Below are 13,080 nucleotides of genomic sequence, written 5' to 3' on the forward strand. Positions count from 1 at the left end.
GGCTCATCGAAAATGGGCTCTTCTTCAGCTTCGTCTTCCCCCATTCTACTACCACCGTCTTCAGTGAATAAGGGATAGTTGTCACTATCCTCTTCTTCTTCGTTGTCTTCCAATATAACCCCTCTTTCTCCGTGCTTGGTCCAACAATTATAGCTGGGCATGAAACCGTTCTCCAGCGAGTGGACGTGAAGGGTCTTCGAGGTAGAGTAATCCTTCATATTCTTACAGGAACTACAAGGACAATACATGAAACCATTCGACCGCCCTGTTTGCCTCGAGCCACGTTGAGAAAATAATGCATGCCGAGTAATGAACTCGGGATGGCACCGGTCACCGTACATCCATTGTCGACTCATCCGCATTTTATATGTATATCAAAAATCATTAAATACACAACATCATGGATATATGAGTGACCAACTTAATTAATATTCAAGTTCATCACATAAAACTAATTGTTTTTTATAAAAAAGAAGAGGGGCTCACCGAGGTGGTACCGTGCCGGCTAGGGGACGACGCCGGCGATCGACAATGGTAAGGACGGGGATGATACTAATTAAAACCTACAAAACATACCATAATTTCAGCTCAAATTGCATATAAAAAAATAAAATCACTAACTTAGGCATTTCATCGAACACCTTGCTTGCACTACAAAAATAGTACGAGTTAAAACTACCAAAGAACTCGAGCTAAATTAGGAACGCCGGAAGGAAGGATGATATTGCTAACCCTTGGATAGATGTATGCCGTTAATCTTGTTAAAATGGTGGAGAAAAATAAAGATTATTGGAGTGTGAGAGGTGCACAATATTTGGAAATGTGAGAGGAGAAGTGAGAATGAGATATGCGGGGAGCTCGGGCGCTGCCGCGCGCTCATATAGGGCACGAGACCCTTTAGTACCGGTTCCTTACACGAACCGGTACTAAAGGTGCAACCCTGGCCCCACCACCGCCCGGAAATCGGGCCCAAACCCTTTAATACCGGTTCGTGTTACGAACCGGTATTAAAGGTCCATAACGAACCGGTATTGATGTCCCACGCACGGAACCGGTATTAATGCCCCCTTTAGTACCGGTTCGTAAGGGAACCGGTACTAAAGGCTTAGATGGATGAGAGGTTTTCTACTAGTGTTATCTAAAGATCTCTAAATCTAACCCTTGACTCATTCCATCATTTCTAGAATCTAAGGGCACTACCAATGAAAGCGGTAAGTTTGTGTTGTCCCGGTACATCAACCTAGGTATGGATGGATGAAGCTACAACTAATTATTTTTACACCCAAAGCCAACAATCCTTGATAAACTCAGCAAAGTACATAGGACCATCTCTCTTAGCTCCTTATCCGGGTTTCCCTCTCTTTTTACTCTTTCTTGCCTTTTTCTTGTGCAGAAGTAGCCTCCTCTCCAAGCTACAACTTTACTTTTGAGTCTACTACTTTTCTAGCTTCGGGACATCCAAACCTACCGCAGGGTGTTATGCCGCCCTAAGTTGTTCTCCTTTCTTCTACCATGTCGTAACTTTGTTTTATCCAATGTGAAGTCATTGGTACTCGTACTAACCTAGTATTCTCCGTACTCCTAATAAAAAATGAAAAAAGAATTATATTTATCCGGTTATATAAAAAGGAGAAAGAAAAACTCTAGCTAGAACCATCTATTGTGATATTTGGATAACTTTACAGATCCTAGCACACGTATAAAAATCGTGTGAATGTTTCACGATTGTCAATGAGATACCACATTAGGAGTTATGTCTAAAATTCCGATTGCGAGGTAACAACTGTGTTGTATAACGGATATTAAGAAAATAAAAGGGAAACATGACGTCCCTAACGAAAATGAATTTTTTTTTGGAAGAAAAAACTAACTCGGTTAAATGGAAATAATATTAGTACATGTGTTTCACTTTATTTTCTCTCACGTCACCATGGGCATGAATCAAATAAAATGTTTAAATGTAAGAACGAAATGAGAAATGACCATGCACATCTTTATCAACAATAGAGTGCAACAATTTTAACATTTGATAGAGACTTTAATAGGTGTACATAGTGAAATAGTACAATAACTACATTCTTCATTTTTAAAGAAACTAGTCATTTTGGATCAAATAATTCAAAGATTGAAGACCAAAATAACGAAAGCAAGAAAAAATGTATTTGATGGTTCGAAAGAGGTAGTTTGAACCGATTATAGCACTACAGTAGATATATTACATTGGATTAGACTCTAAAAAAATTCTTTATGATCACATAATTACATCTGCATATCAAATGTCTCATAACAAATATGAATCGCATGAGGTCTTATCATGGATTTACAACATGGCTACTTGATAGTTGTAGGTGATAAGAAATATAGATGGGATAATAATAAGAAACAGTCAACCAGATATATATCAAATTTGGTTTCAATAGATCCCTCAAATTTAATTCTATTTCTGCACGACTATTGTAGGTCATCATTTTGATACTAGTGCAAAGACATCAGCCTTCTCTTCTTTTGTCAGGCACAGAAATATCATGGTTTTGAAATACTTTGTTTTAACTGAAACTGAGCTCCCAAAGTGAGCCATAGTGACATGGTCGTCTTCTCTTTTGAGGTGAAAACATTATTGTCTCGATCTTTTTGTTTGTTATGAATGAAACACAAGTCCATCCTTCATCCTTGCCATGGTGACGAAGGACATTGGCTGGTAGCGAGAGCATAACCACATCCAAGCAACTACCTAGAGTAGTATATATGTAGGTCGAAAAGGGATATTCACTTTGGGTCATAGGTGTAGATGCACTCATTGTATAAAAATCATATTTCAAAATGTTTAAAAATTCCAAAAAAATATGGGGAAAAATCTTGACATTCTTTGATGGCACACAAAATTTCATGAGTAAATGACATTTTTTGTTGCATGTGTAAAAAAGACAATATTTTATGCTTCCAAATGGGCTTTCATGAAATATATTTTTTGTATTTTTTTACATAGAACACACAAAATGTTTTTTCTCCGCTAAAATTTTCAAGCGAACATAGAATGTTCAGATGTACACCCATGATTTTTAATTTAGTATTTTTTAAGTGGATTTAAAATGTGATTTTTCTAATAAGTGCATCTAGACCTTGAGCCAAAACAACACCTGAAAAGAAGACAAATTGCTATGAAGTGTGCGAGGAATGAGGGAAAATATCTAGTGATACCATCCCTTACATGATACCATGATACCACTTTATAAAATTTGAATTCTAAATGTCGAAAAATTTAGGAAAAAATTTGTGGCTGTTGACAAGATGTATGTTTACATTCTCTGGTTTTTTCACAACTAAATTTAAAATACACCAAGAGAAACAAAAAAGACAAATTGTATGTGAATAGTGGCATTTTGTGTTTTTGTCTTTATGTGACACTATTCATGTTTGATTTCTCATTTTTGTTTCTCTTAGAGTGTTTTGAATTTAGTTATGAAAGTTACAGGGCACGTAGAGACGCATCTTGTGAACACCCAAAATTTTGGTTTTAATTTTTTTAACATTTAAAATTTAAATTCTAGAGAGTAGTATCATGGTATCATATAAGATGTGGTATCACTAGATATGTTCTCGAGGAATGAGGAACCGTGAGGCATGGAGATGAGGCGACGGCGTGCCTGCTGGGGGCAGAGCACAGCGACGAGGCCGTGTGTCTGTCTCTATTTGACTCCATCGACAGTATTGCTGAAGCTCTACGTTACATCGTCACGCACAAGATGCTCACAACAACCATTCAACGGCCTACAATGGCACTACCACTAGCAGTAGCACTAATCCACTACGGTTGCCATCCTCGTAAAATGCTTGCTGGCTGATGTGCAAGTTAAGCCAGCTAGGTCATGCCACACGGCCATGCCCTCCGGGTTCCATGGCAGGTCAGCATAAGAACTCAAGAAACTTATTTGGCGCGTTTTTTTTTTCAAAATGAGGGAAATATCGTCCCAGCTTCTGCATCCAAAGGATGCACACGGCTTTTTTTATTAAATTATTGACGAAACTTTACAAGAAAAAATACAAAAGATCAAACTCGAAGCAACCTTATTATACCTACAGTGGGATGAAGATGGTGACAATACACCAACTCAAATCATCCAAAACTAAATGCCTTCTCAGACCGCCCAATAGCAGTTGAGAAACACATCCGATCAAGCGGACTCTCGGCGCACGCCAACGCACAAGCCACGGGAGTTGCTCCCGCTGTCTTCCTCGACTCCATCTTCAAGAGAGATCAACGCATTAACCTTGCAAGACCCGCCGTCGATGCCACCATGACGCCGCACGGCTCCACCCTCCTGCACGTATACATCATCCCGCATCTGTCGTCGATACCCTGCAGCACCATGCCACTGAGACTCAGCGCCAACAATGTGGTAGATGAACACCACTCCACCGAAGTCCGCCAACATCGACATGTCCTTTTTGGCCCTTGATTTTTTTTGGGTTTGCACTGGTTGAAGGGATCCCACAACCGCGACCAAAGGCCATTTTTCGCCATTTTTCATTTCCCGCGGAAAATAACCTTTAGTCGCGGTTGGTGAGGCCAACCGCGACTAAAGGTTTTTTTTCAAATTACTTTTATTTTTCAAAATGTTAAAAATACATATAATATATCAATAAATTCAGAAAAATACAACTAATTCATTTCAAAATCTGAAAAATACAAATAATATATCAAAAATTAAAGAAAAATAAAACTAGTTCATTTAAAAATCTTAAAAATACATATAATATATCAATAAATTCTGAAAAATACAAGTAATTCATTTCAAAATCTGAAAAATACAAATAATATATCAAAAATTAAAGAAAAATAAAACTAGTTCATTTAAAAATCTTAAAAATACAAATAATATATCAATAAATTCTGAAAAATACAAGTAATTCATTTCAAAATCTGAAAAATACAAATAATATATCAAAAATTAAAGAAAAATAAAACTAGTTCATTTAAAAATCTTAAAAATACAAATAATATATCAAAAAATTCAGAAAAATAAAACTAATTCATTTAAAAATCTAAAAAATAGAAATAATATATCAAAAATTCAGAAAAATAAAACTAATTCATTTAAAAATCTTTCCGCCCCCCTCTTCCCGTCTATGTCTTTCCGCCGGCCCCTCTTCCCGCCTCTGTCTTTCCGCCGGCCCCTCTTCCCGTCTCTGTCTTTCCGTCGGCCCCCTCTTCCCGCCTCTGTCTTTCCGGCCCCGCTACATGCTTTATCTCATCGAGCAGTGCGTCCACCCACGCGTCACAGTTGCACCCCCTCTTCCCGCCTCTTTCTTCCCGCCTCTTTCTTCCCGCCAATTTCTTCCCGCCTCTTTATTCCCGCCTCTTTCTTCCCGCCTCTTTCTTCCCGCCAATTTCTTCCCGCCAATTTCTTCCCGCCTCTTTCTTCCCGCCTCTTTCTTCCCGCCACTTTCTTCCCGCCTCCTGTCTTCCCGCTCCCATTTTTCCCGCCATTTCTCACTACATATATGTAGCCCGGCTTGGCCAGCATTATCACATCTCTACAATCTCTCATCAATCTCTCATAGCTTCCACCGCACCCACTCTAACCTACCAGCAGGTGGAGGAGCTTTGCGCCTCGAACTACCCTTGTCCACCGGGCTACCGCGTTCCCGCCGGCTGGAGCCTAGCGCCGGCGGCGTGCCGGTCCCTCCCGTCCCTCGTGGTACGCGCGCGCCGGCGGCCATCACGAACCACTACTACCTCGACCTCACGCCGGAGCAGCCGGATGAATCCCCGCCGGCATCCCGATAACCAAGCATACTTGGGACGCCTTCTTCATCAATCGGCGTGAGAGGGCGCTCGCCGAGTATGAGGAGGACGGTCTCGCCTCCCGGGAACTTCCACGAGGCCGGCCGTCGGCTATGGTGGTACGGCCGGACTCGCGGAGCGTCATGGACTACATCACGGCCGGCGATATCCCCCGCCTGCGCTACCCTCAGTTCGAGCCACGAGCGCCGCCCGACGACAGCGACGACAGCAGCGACGACGACGGCGGCAACCTATGAAGACTACGAGTATGCATATTATACGCCTAGGCAGGAGTATGACTAAATCACTCCAAATTTCATGTATCATCAGTGCTATCTCGAATCAATCAAATCATTCGAAAATGGACACCGCGGTATTCACCGGGCATTCATTCAAATTCTCGTATTCACCGCGGTAGAGGATGCAGTCGTTGATGCATGCATGTATCTTCAGAACCTCTAAACCTAGAGGGCAGACAACCTTCTTTGCTTCGTACGTATCGGCGGGCAACTCGTTATTCTTTGAAAACATATTCTTCAACATTTTCAGCAAGTTTTCAAATGCCGAGTCGGCTACACACGCTCGTGCCTTCCATTTCAACAAATCCGAGTGTGCAGCCCAGACTTTTTCGGACCATCATCGCATCCGGGGTACAGCGCCTTTCTCGTGATCCTCTAACATGCGATCCAAATTCTCCCTCTCCTTTTCGGTTTGCGGCGTCTCCGTGCATCAGCAATGGTCCGACCAAGATCATCAACGGGCTCATCACGTGCCTCTTCTTCACCTTCCCCTTCACCTTCCCCTTCACCTTCAAGCATCCTCCATGAAAGTATCACCGAAATGAGCAAGATAGCTTTCATCGATGAAATCATCCCCTTCTTCATCCTCTTCCATTATAACCCCTCTTTCTCCATGCTTGGTCCAACAATTATAGCTTGGCATGAAACCATGCCGAATCAGGTGCGGGTGAACTTCCCTTGAGGAAGAGTAACCCTTCCGATTCTTACGGCCAACACATGGACGAGATAACAAAACCCCCCTGCTTGTTCGCATTAGCCACTACGAGGAAATCTTTCAAACCCGTAGTGAATTCGCCGGAGAGTCGGTTAGCGTACATCCATTGCCGATTCATCCGCATTATTATAATATAAAATATATAATTAACCATCATGCATTTGTTAAACTAAATAGAAATTAAACAATTAATGAACTACACACATGCATATTTTATCAATGACACATATGAAAGGTTCAAGTTGCTAACCGCGATCGAGGAGGAAAAAATAAATGAGGAAGCTCGATCAAGTGTGGCTCCGACACTTCATATCATGTTGGTTTCATGCTCTTGGGGCATTTCATCAAACACCTTGTGTGCATAAGAGGAGCCAAAAGCAAACCAACACCCCCTTGTGAAGTTTGTGAAGAGAAGTGGCACCAAATGGCTAAGTGCTGTGGGCTGGTCGGTATATATAGGGGAGGGCCTTTAGTCCCGGTTGGCCTGGCCAACCGCGACTAAAGGCCTTTAGTCCCGGTTGGCCTGGCCAACCGCGACTAAAGCCCCTCCCGTCCACCAGCTGGCCACCGAGCACCCTGGGCCCAGCCCTTTGGTCGCGGTTCGCCACCCGAGCCGCGACTAAAGGTCCCATTGGTCGCGGTTCTTGCATTTCCGCGACTAATGGGGCTGTCCGGAAGGCCTTTTTTCTACCAGTGGGACTCATGGTTAATAGGTGTTCTTCGGGGGCTTCAGGCGGCTTGTGATCATGGTTCATGTTATCCTAGCTAGTTGCTAAGTTGATTGGTGTATATTTTTCTAAAGATCTAGTCCCTAAGTTTCTCTTCTAACACGTCTTAGCTTTAGCTTTTGTTTTCACGTGATGTGAAATCATGTGCACTAATAGTCTAATACTAACCTAGTATTCTCTATACTCCCAATAACGAATGAAAAAAAATGCTCCCTTCAGTTCAAAATAATTACCCAAGAAACGGATATATCTAGACATGTAGATACATGTATTTGTGAGCAATTATTTTATATCGGAGGACGTATTGTCTTCCATCATAAAAGAAAAGAGAAAGAAAATACTCTACTAGCTAGAACAATCTATTGCTTTATCTAGATAACGCGATAGACCCTAGCACATCTATAAATCGCATGTGATTCTTAAAAATCCAACATTTTTCCCCAAGAACAACAGACACAAAACTGCATGTTGTTTTACTAAGATAGAGAAAATGAATTTATGCAGGAGTACTAAGAGATTTTCAAAAGGCCCAAGGAGCAGAAGCCTGCTAGGGGACTGGGCGGCTTCTAAATTGTTGGATGGATGTGTTAGCCCGGGTCATTCTAGACCAAGAGACCGGGCCGGGCTGGTTGTTTCCGAGTTTTCCGAGTCATTTTAGGCCAAGACCCGGGCTGCAGTTTCCGCTCTTAATCTCCTATCCCTGTCAAAACGAAACCCTCAAAAAAGAGAACCGGGGATAGCCGCTTGGGTTCTTCTCATCACGAAATCACAGTAGGTAACGCCGCCTCGTTGGATTCAAATTCGGGTTCCGATGTCTTGTACCGGTCATCTCGTCGAGTAGAACACGACGCTTTCGGCCATCGACAATTCCGATGTCTTGTACCGGTCATCCCATGGGCCAGTTGGAGTTCATGGAGGAGAGGCAGCGGTTTCGCCCGATCCAGATCTCCAGTAAGCTGCCCTCTTATACTAGCTCCTTATTTGCCACTAATACCTGATGTTGTTTTCAAATTGTTCAAGTAATTGCTGTATGTTGGAAAATTCTTACTCGTACATTCTGTTAGCATCTGCCTGCGCTTACTGCAAGAAATGGCGTGTTGCAGATGAATCAACCAAAAGACAGAGATCCCCCAGCCATCAGGATGACAATGCTCATGGCGGCAAAATAATGAAATATTCAGGACCAGAACTTCCTGAGGTACATCGTTAAGTACTTGCTGACCATGAAATACCTATACTGAAACTGAAAGTGAAACCATGATGATCACCATGACTTCTATAGTGCACAAATTTGTTGATATATGCTAGATTAGTACAGATTAATTATGAGATCTTTAGCGCTGCATTTTTCGACAGTCCTGCTGCATTAGTAGCTATGTCTTCTTCTGCATGTACATAAATCATAGTTTAAAATAGCCGGCTATCTCATTTAGCCGCAATCTTTTTAGAGACTATAAAAGGCTATAGCTGGGTTATAGCGGACTATTCCATTTAGCCTTTTTTCAAAAAATTTGAAATATTTTTGTCATATCTTACCAAAAGAAGAGGAAAACTATGACTCAAATACGATTCGTGATACAACTTATTTAACTATTCAAGGCAAACAAGTATTCAGATATTCAACTCACAAGTTTTATCTAATTATACTGACTGCAAATTCGGAAAACAAGAAATAAAAAATAAAAGAGAAGATAAATTTAAAATATAGGAGGTTTAGCGGCCAAATTAGAGGCTAAACAGGGGCTAAATTAGGCTATAGCCGGCTAGCGGTTTTTTCTCATTTAGCCTACAAAGGGCATAGCCGGAGTGGCAGGTCTCCTGAAAGGCTATAGCCGGCTATTTAAAACCATGACATAAATGCTGGACAATATATGGATCTATATAAGAGTGTAGTCGCTTGTTCGGAATAGAAATTTTTGGGGAATGATTAATTTTGTTCACTGCAATGGGATTTTTATTTATTGGGGTATAAACAAGCCCCAGCAAGAAAAAAGAAATTTTATCCATGTTTCACCTGCAGATTTACTTTTTCCTGGCTTCACAGTTTGCACTAGTTAATTGATATCACTAATATGCGCACTAGTCCAAGTATATATGACGAGTTTTTCTGAATCTCCACGAATATTGTTCAATCTAAACTAGTCTTGTCTAGTTTATCTTGTCTATTCTATTTATTATCTTCTCATCTTAGTTACCAAGGTTTACGCCATGCATTACTTGGTAGCTGCCAAAGCTGTTGAATTCTATTTCATGAGCTTTCTGGGTGTTACGCAGCTGTACGTTTTGTTATCTGCATGAAATTAATGTGTTTGGGTCATGTCCTTTCTTTCTTGCATAGACATTTTTATAGCATGCTGTTGTGCAACAAAAACATCTCCCATGCATCTTGCTGCACAGAAACCAATGTTTCACCGTAGTTAATCAATACTACTACATGGGTGTGGCAACAATTAATTAGTGGGGGAAGAAAACTTCTCTATACAGTTCTTAATTCACTAGAACAGTACTCCGTATACTTGTATTGACTCTAGTTAAGGTAACCATTTCTTTACAATTCCAATGTTTCAACCTTTTCTCCATGCTTGTGCATGCAGGACATCTGGTCTCACATACATTCCCTAATGCTGCTACGAGATGCTGCCCGCGCTGCTTCTGTGTCTCATGCCTTCCTTCGTTCCTGGAAATGCCATCCCAACCTCATATTTGATCAGCTCAATTTAGGCCGTGCTGGAATCAGCAGGGGTTTCATCAGCAGAGTTGATCACATTCTGAAAACACACTCAGGCAAGGGGTTGAAGAAGCTCAAACTTGACTTTACTAATCATTACAACGCCAAGGCCAGCAGCTATATTGATAGCTGGCTTCAGATGGCTATTACAGCAGGTATCGAGGAACTCTCCCTTAAGATGTTTTCAAGGAAGGGAGTGTACAACTTCCCATGCTCATTTCTGTCCAATGAGAGTAGGAGCTCCATCGGGTATCTTCACCTTGAGAACTGTGCCATCCGTCCCACAGTCAGACTCGGTAGCTTGAGAAGCCTGACGATACTGCATCTGTGTGACGTGAGTATTACCGGAGATGAGTTACAATGCTTTCTTTGCAGCTGTGATTCTCTGCAGCGTTTGGAGCTCAGGAAATGCTCTGAGATAACTTGTCTGAAGCTACCCTTCCTGCTGCAGCAGCTCAGCTGCCTGCAGGTATCTGAATGCCACCAGCTGCGAACGATAAAGAACGAAGCTCCATCTATTTCCAGTTCTAAGCTAAGTGGTAAAAAATTAATGCTCTTGCTTGGAGAGTCATTGCGATTGAAAAGCCTAGAGATTGGCCGTTCCCGTGACGTCGTCTATTATGCACATAAAGAGCTTCCTATCAGTGCGCCGAATCTCCAAAGTCTTACCATACATTCTGCTTATGAGGTATAGCAATATTATACCAGTAGTAACTACTGTATTATTATGAATATAACGGTAACTAACAATATGAATATAGCATTAGTCATACCTTGAAATATTGATTTTCCTGTGCCATCTTTATGCAGAAGGTCAAAAGCATAATGGCGCCTAGCAAGTTCCTCCACTTGAAGTACTTGAAAATTTCTCTTTGTTGCACCTATGATTATTTGTCGCTGGTTTGTTTTCTTGATGCTGCTCCCTCCTTGGAGACATTCATACTGAGTGTAAGTCACTGTTTACCCTACAAATATAATCACTGGCTATGGTCGAACCATTCAAGCATTTTACTTCTCATCCTCAGGTATCAATACCGTCAGAGCGTGTGGACCGTAAATCGATTTTTGGAGACATCTCACCTTTTCGGCGAATGCCAGGATACCGCCATCGCAAGCTCCAGAGAGTGAATATCGCTAGGTTCTACTCTGAAAAGAGCTTGGTCGAGCTGGCTTGCCATATTCTCGAGAATGCAACATCACTCGAGTGCCTTACACTGGACACCACTAGAGGCCATTATAAGTGTGGTCTCACCGGGTCATCCAAATGCTATCCCATGCGTAATCACATGGACATTCCAAAAGCGATATCGGCGATAAGAACATACATCGAGGGAATAGTTCCCTCTTCTGTTGAGTTGAATGTTGTGAAGCCTTGCAGCCGGCGCTGTGGTAGGAAATTTACATGATCAATTGGTTACCAGTGTAGTGTGTCTTTTATTCGTGCTCGGTGTGGTTAGAAACCTCCAGTGGCCACCAATCTGAATGTTCCAATATGTTTCCAAGCGGTGTCTGAACGGTCCAATCTTCATTCCGTTGTTCTTCAGTTTTAGCTTATCTTTGGTTGAACTTCGAGACATGCCTTCCTTTATTCCTTTGTGATGTGTACAAGTTCATTAAGTGCAACGAGTAGTATATATATATGACGGCAAAGCGAGGAACGACTCGTAAGAGCCTATTTTGGTTGTCATTTTCGTTTCCTCACATAAGTTGCTTGTTCCACATTGATACTTGCCACAGCTCGAATCCATGGAGCATTTCATTTCACCTCTATCAGCTGCATTCAGCAACTGTGACTGAAGTCTTGATGGCAAGGTCTACCACGTCCTTGACCTTGCAAGCTTGTTTATTGCCATTCCCGGCTGATCCAACATTTTATTTTACTTTTGTAGTAGTGATCCAACTTTTCTTTTGCGAGAAATGTAGGGCCCAACTTGATGTTGCAGATCACGCTGGGGTGTTAGCTAAAAAGTGGTCATTCTGTGTTTGTTCTTTGAAAACTTAAGATGGTCGGACATGATATATGTGCACTGATCTTTTAATATATATGCATTTATAATATATATTGAGAGAGTAAAGAAAATTCTCGCCTGCATATCCACAGGTAATTGCTTCCATAATAAATACCGGAGTATGTGAAATGAGCTATAAATCATCCGCCAGACTTTGCAATGGTGTATGAGATTCAGCCCAGGCCTCAAGGGGCGGTTATGAGATTTCAGGCGCAGGGGCGAATCTGAAATTTGTTGCGTATATCGGTGAGAGTCCAGCCCATGTTCGTCAGATTAAAACTCTGCGGACTGCCTGATCTCCTGTAGAAACCAGAAACTCCGAAACAAATTCCAAGGCCAAGGCCGGCCTCCGCCTCGGCTGTTAAACCTACCGCCGCCACGCCAGCCTAACCAGACGTAGCAATGGATCTCCCTGACGAGGTGCTCGACGAAATCCTCTCGCGCGTCCCTCCGCGTCGCCTCGCCGCGTGCCGGCGCGTGTGCAGGAGCTGGCGCGACGTCATAGACGGCCGCGGGCTCGTGCTCGCGCACCTCGCGCCGGGCCCCGTGCAGGGCATCTTCGTCAGCTTCATCGGCAAGATGATGCACCACTTCTTCTCCCGCGCCGCCGCCGCCGAGGCGCCGCCGTCGATTGACGGATCGCTTCAGTTTGTGCCCACTATATCGGCAGACAAGCTTACGAGAGGTACGCACGTCTGGGACCACTGCAACGGCCTCCTCCTCTACCAAAACCAGGGGACCATGTTCGTCTGCAACCCGGCGACGCGGCGATGGGCAGCGCTGCCGGCGATCCCGCTGCACCTGGACGTGCCACGC

Source organism: Lolium rigidum, chromosome 5, assembly GCF_022539505.1.
Source record: "Lolium rigidum isolate FL_2022 chromosome 5, APGP_CSIRO_Lrig_0.1, whole genome shotgun sequence".
Taxonomy (NCBI): Eukaryota; Viridiplantae; Streptophyta; class Magnoliopsida; order Poales; family Poaceae; genus Lolium; species Lolium rigidum.